Source organism: Antrostomus carolinensis, unplaced genomic scaffold (assembly GCF_000700745.2).
Source record: "Antrostomus carolinensis isolate BGI_N321 unplaced genomic scaffold, ASM70074v2 scaffold43979, whole genome shotgun sequence".
NCBI classification, from domain to species: Eukaryota; Metazoa; Chordata; class Aves; order Caprimulgiformes; family Caprimulgidae; genus Antrostomus; species Antrostomus carolinensis.
The window spans coordinates 47,118-53,121 of record NW_010338701.1 but is presented as its reverse complement, the minus strand read 5'-3'; positions in this window follow the sequence as shown (position 1 = coordinate 53,121).

Genomic DNA, 6,004 nt, shown 5'->3' with positions numbered 1-6,004 from the left:
CCCCCAATCTAAGCAACTTGAACAGCCGTACTGTTTAGAGAAATTGTAACTTGTAGCAGGCCTAAGTTTTGTGTTGGTTTGGTTTATTTTATCTTTTCTGATATATTGATTCTTTCTTTAGGGTGAGTTTATTTTGTTGCCTTAGCAAAAGAAGGTGTTTGCTGAAGGATAGCAGGTGCTGATAATGCAAACTATGGTTAGTATGGGGAGTGATGATTAGAGGAAGAGGTTAAAGTAAATGTTACAGTCACGTAAAATGTCTAAGGTTTGAACTCAAGTAGAAGTTTATAGTTGCACAAGCATAAATTGCAGATTAAAAAAACCTTCATAAATTATAAGCAGCTGTAACATCAGCAGGCAGCCAGCTGTTTTATTTATTAAACGGTTGTCCTGGATACCCAGAGCATGGCAAGTGCTTATATTTATATTAGGTAGCCTTCCTGCAAATAAAAAAAAGATTTTTGTGATTCAGAAAAGTCAGGTGTGACCTCTTCCAGTGCCCAGTGGCTTCTAGGCCACACCTTGGCCCTCCACCTTTGTAGAGTAGGAGCTGGGTGTGGATAGATGCTGCCTCCTCCAGGCTTAGCCTAACCTTAAGTAAAGGTTAGGAATCTTGTCTACATGAGTGAGTCACCGAGATTATTGCAGCAGTTGGGAGAGGCATCTTCAGGGGCAATTCAGTCCATCTAGTTCACACATCAGTTGCAGGATAGGATGGATTACCTGTGGGAATTGTGTCTCTCCATATATAGGAAGGAATCTCGTTGGTTCCAGACTGGAACACCAGCTTTTACACAGCTGAAGTAAAGTGAGGTGGCTCCATCTCCTCCTCATTGGTTATGATAGCCCAAGACTTGGAATTAATAGGAGACTAAATTCAGCTCAGGCTTTGTAAAAAAAGACAGAAGACATTGTCTTTGCACTCTGTGTCCCCTTAGCACCCGCTTGCCTTCAGTGCTTGCAGTGTGCTGGAAGAACCATGTTCTTTGGTAATATTATCTTTGTCTCAGAAGAATCCAAATACAAGTCAGTGGGTTCCTAGCAGGTGTGCTGTTGACACATTATTCAGAAAATTTCTGTACAGGCGGTTTGCCATATGTAGGACTGCTGACCTCGGTTCATTGGAGCAGTAGGAGCCCCCTTCCCATATTTCTGTGCCCTTTTTAAATCTGAAAACGGGTGAGAAAGATTTGAATATACATAGATAATGGCATTTAAAAGGCTGCATTGTATTTTTTAACACTATACCTTTTTAAACAATATGCAGGAAAGGTAGGGATATATTTAGAAGATGGATGGTTCTATTGCTGGCTACCCAAAAATGACATAACAACACCATAATTTTAAATAGGCTGAGGCTTTAATAGGTCTCCTAGAGGTAACAAAAGCTGTTTATTAGTAGAAATGTACTGAACTTACCTGCATTTGACAAAGTGCTAATGGGGTAAATCACTTCTAGAGAAACAACTGAAAATGTCAATTAAAAAAAAGTAATGGCTCTCAGAGTTGTGGGTTGGTCTTTTTTGTTGTTGTTGTTTTCTTATTAGAAGAAATGCTGGGTATGTTTGTATTGCTTGAAAAGGTTTTTGTTTGTCTCTGTTGCCTTAGTTCAGTGGGATTGTGTGTGTGATTTTTTGGTTGTGTGTGTGTGTGTGGTGTTTTCCCCCCCCCCGCCTCACCCCTTCTTCTTTATCTGCTGCATCAGATTTGGTTTTCAATTAGATTGGAGGCTAATTTAATAATCTAATTCCAAGATCTAATGCTTTTTCTCTATTATATGTTTTATTTTTCCCATTTTTTACAAAGCATCTTCCAATGAAAATGTGTCCAAGAGCACAGTGCCTGGATTTACCAGCTTTGAAATGCCTAATCTTCAGAAAATTGAGGCACAAACAATTAATAAACCCCATTTATGTTGGGGGAATGGCATGAAATGGGTGCAAACTACTCATGAGATCTTGCTCCCTAATAAGAGAAAATAATTTTGATTGCTAAAATAGATAATTGGGAAAACTTTTTTTTAAAAAAAAAAAAAAGCCCCCCCAAATCTTTGATTGTCTAAGACCTCCTTGTTGTAGCTCTGCAGTGAGTTGTGTGAAGCTGGCATCATCCACTGTCCCTTCAAGCTGCCGCTGGAATAAACTGAACCATGGTGGGTGTGGGAGCTGGGTGAGCGGAGCTGCAGCAGACACACAGCCTGGCCCGTTCCTGCCTTGCCATGAAAAGGTTTCTTGCATTGGCTCTCGTTTCAGTCGATGGCTCATACTTGCCCAAGCCATTTGCTGCTCTGCTGGAGGTTATTTTGGTGGTGGGTCATGAAGCCAAAATACCTGGCTTTGCATTTCCATACCGGCCAGGGATGGGACTTCTCATATGACAGCACAGAGTAGGAAGAGAAAGAAATTCCTAGTAACTGTAGCACCTTAAAGTGGAGATTCCCTCTTCACTGTTTTGTAACGCAAACCGGCTTTTCTACATGGTGACTGTTTGGTGTGAAGCGACGGGCAGTGGGAGGGTTTGGTTAGCAAGCAAGCTTTCTGGTAACTAATGGACGTGTAAATGTTTCCCTTGTGCTAAAGGACAGTGCTGTGTTCAAACAGTAGTTGCAAAGAGGGTTTAATGAGAACATTAAGGAAAGACACTTATTCACAACATTAGCTGAAACAATGATGTGTTAGACTGCAATGGCTTGTACAGTGACAGAGATGGAGGAACTGTGTATTATTAAGCAGTGAAATGTTTAGTTTTTAATGATTTGTATATTTGCTTACATTAGATGTGTCTCTAATTATTTGTTCTCATAGCAGAATAAAAACGGCTACTTGAGGCTAATGTCTGGAACAAACACTAGAAAACAAGTTGCTGTGCTGCGGTAAGAAAGCAGTCATTGAGACAGAGTAACACAGGACATCTGGCCTGCAAATAGGGATGGCAGAAGACTTTGCTTCTGCCACTGCCCGTTCCCAATACAAAATGGGATAAAGTTTTAACAAGACATCAAGTAGTTTATTTTCTGTGTGTAATCTGCAAAAGTTGAATACTGTAGTTCTAGTAAAATATTGTCTCTCTTAAAATTTACAAGATTAGATGCTGGACCCAAATGCACTAACAGCAAGCAGTCCGCACATGGAGTGTATTCAAGGCTTAATGACCTTTTTTTTGTGAGAGATTTGGAAGAAATGTGTTCTTAAATTTGTTGTTTACATTGAAACTGGCAAACCAAGATTGATCTCAAAGACCTTTCTTAGTAATTTGCCTCCTGTTCATTGGTGTCCACCTCAGATTGTACTTAATGATGTAGTATTTGGTTACTTTCACAGGTTGCTCTGGTGTGCTAATATAAATATTCCACATTTAATGAGTCATGAGGGGTTATCAGCCTTTTAGTTTCCCACAGGAAACCAGAATGAATTATGGTAACTGGATTAATTTTTTGTTTCTTCTATCTCTCTCTCTGCCCAACCCTTCAAGTCCACAGAAATGCATGAAGACTCACTTGCTGTCTATTTCATCAGAAGTTTGAACTTCTAGTGACATCTGGCTTTAAAGTCAGTCATATGCTGACAGAGTGTTACAATTATCAGCCCTGCTGGAGATACAAAAATAATGTCCTCAACATCAAAGATGTTTTCTTAAATGATAATTAGTGTCTCCATGGGTGGATTGTTCCATAATTTAACATAATATGAATTCTTTTTCTTTACATAAACAAGATGAGGCACGGTGACCACAAGGACCTCTGCCATTTCAAATTAGTTAAGGCATCAGTATTAATTCTAAATTAGCTAATTATGCTACTAAAAGTGATCAAACAAAATTTGTCATTTATGCTGGTAAAAAAGTACATTCCTGTTTTATTTTTTTAACTCTTTGCTCCATACAGGAATGTCCAGCAATTCACTATGGTTAAAAATCCTTCCCATTATTATATTATAAAATGTGGATGTGTTTTTATTTGAGTTACACGATTGCATCCACTTTGTATGAATGAAATTGGGTGGAAGGTCTGAGTTGTCATTCAAAATGAGAAATGTTTTGAAACAACATCCATTGCAAAGGAAATAATTTCCTTTATCCAGTATCTTAGATTTTAGGATGCCAAAAAAGTTTAATATGGGTGCTAACTAACGTAGACGATGCTTGTCAGACTAAGGCAATGACAAAATTAACAGCTAATGAAATGCTGGAGACTCCTTCCCATGTCGGCTAGTGCAGGGAATTATTAATTTGCTGAAATGAGGCATGGGCTCGAAAAGGTCAATGTACAACAGAGGCCATTCCCTCATTTCAGGTAACATGATGTTCATCTGAATGTCAGCCAGGCTACACAGTAATAGTTATGCACACAACTTGCTCATCTCTGACATTTTAATTTTCTTCCTTTTGAAAACTTAGAAGGTGAGAATCAAAATAAATGTTTTCCAAGTTTCAAATATAAAACGCTAAGAATATTTTTCTTCATCCTGTGAAGTTAATCACATTTGTCATCAAGTCTTTAAGAACATACCTGGGTTTTTCTGCTTTACCATCTAGTTCAGTAGACAATAACAGAAAGTACACTACTTTGTGAGTACCTGTCCTCACAACAGGGGGGGCAGAAATCTAGGCAAGAGCCTACTTAACCCGTGTAGCTACACAGCACCCTCATTGGCTCCCAAAATCCTACACAGGACAAAGTGGCATTTAATAAAAAGCAGCAGCCCAACTTTGTTATTCTACAGCATTCCAAAATGAAGACTCCAATCTGGTAGTATTTTTACACATGAACATAACAAAATGTTCTCAGAAATCATTAGATATAAAGAAACCTTTATTTTTTTAATTGAACTTCAGCTTTGTACTTAAGTGATATTTTCATGACAATGCCATAGAATTTCGTATGGTGAAATAACACTTGAAAAAAGTGAAAACTAATTTAAAAATAAGAATTAAAATTATGCTTATATACACATTTCTTTTGTATATTAGTATGTGTAACTCTCAAAATAAAATTTTGGAACACTATATACCACTACCATTAGCATTTTCATATTTGGGGAAAGATTTTCTCCCAAAGGTATGCTTTGATCTCCCAAGCTTCATATATTTAGTTAAAATTATATTGTTTAATAGTTAAAAAACTGTTTAAACGTTTCCTCCATTCCGCTTTACAATATTGCACTGGAGCAAAGAGAATATTCCATGTTCAGATTATCTCGGGTCCCTCCACTGAACTTCTTCAGCCTTAGGATGTAAACTGACTTCAAAGATTTAAGTCATAGAGAGACTGTTCTTCCCTCTGCAAAACATAAACTTGCATCATCTCATTCTTGAAATTGTTAATTATCTGTGATTACTAAATAGTTCCTGGCTATATAAGACCAAATTTTAAAAGTAGTTAGTGGCTTTAAAGATACTGGTTTTAAAAAAAAATCTGTGTACTTAGGTATCTGAACTAACAGATGCTGAACTTCCAGTGGAACTGCCATTTGGGTACTTAGGTACCCACCTGTTTCAAAGTAATCTAGCCTTAGATTTTAGTTCTCGGTTCCCAGATGTTCCCGTGAAAATGAAACTGAAAACACTGAACTAAGCGAAACCAAGCAGAGAACAAAAGCAAAATAATTTTCTTTCTTTCTGACTCAACCGTTACCTGTGCTCGGGTTATTGTCATGGGGCAGCTGTCACGTTTGGTCCTGTCCATCTGCAAGTGCAGCTGTTTCACTGGGGCAAAGAAATGCTACTGAGGTAATTCGGAACCTCACAGGAGATCAAGCTCGAAGGACCCTCCTACATAAAACTGTTGTGACTAAAATGGCTCTTCAGCACAGCATTTCATCTCCCACTATATTTAAATATCTCTCATATCCTTTAGGAAACAATGTTGTATGTGAGTATACACAAAACCAGATAGAATGCATTAAATTTTCAGCTAGTATTGTTTGCGTTCTTCCCTCTTCAGGTGCTAAAGCTGTGCTGTCTCCATTTCTAGGTAACCTGTGGCATGGATTATAATGTGTTCAAC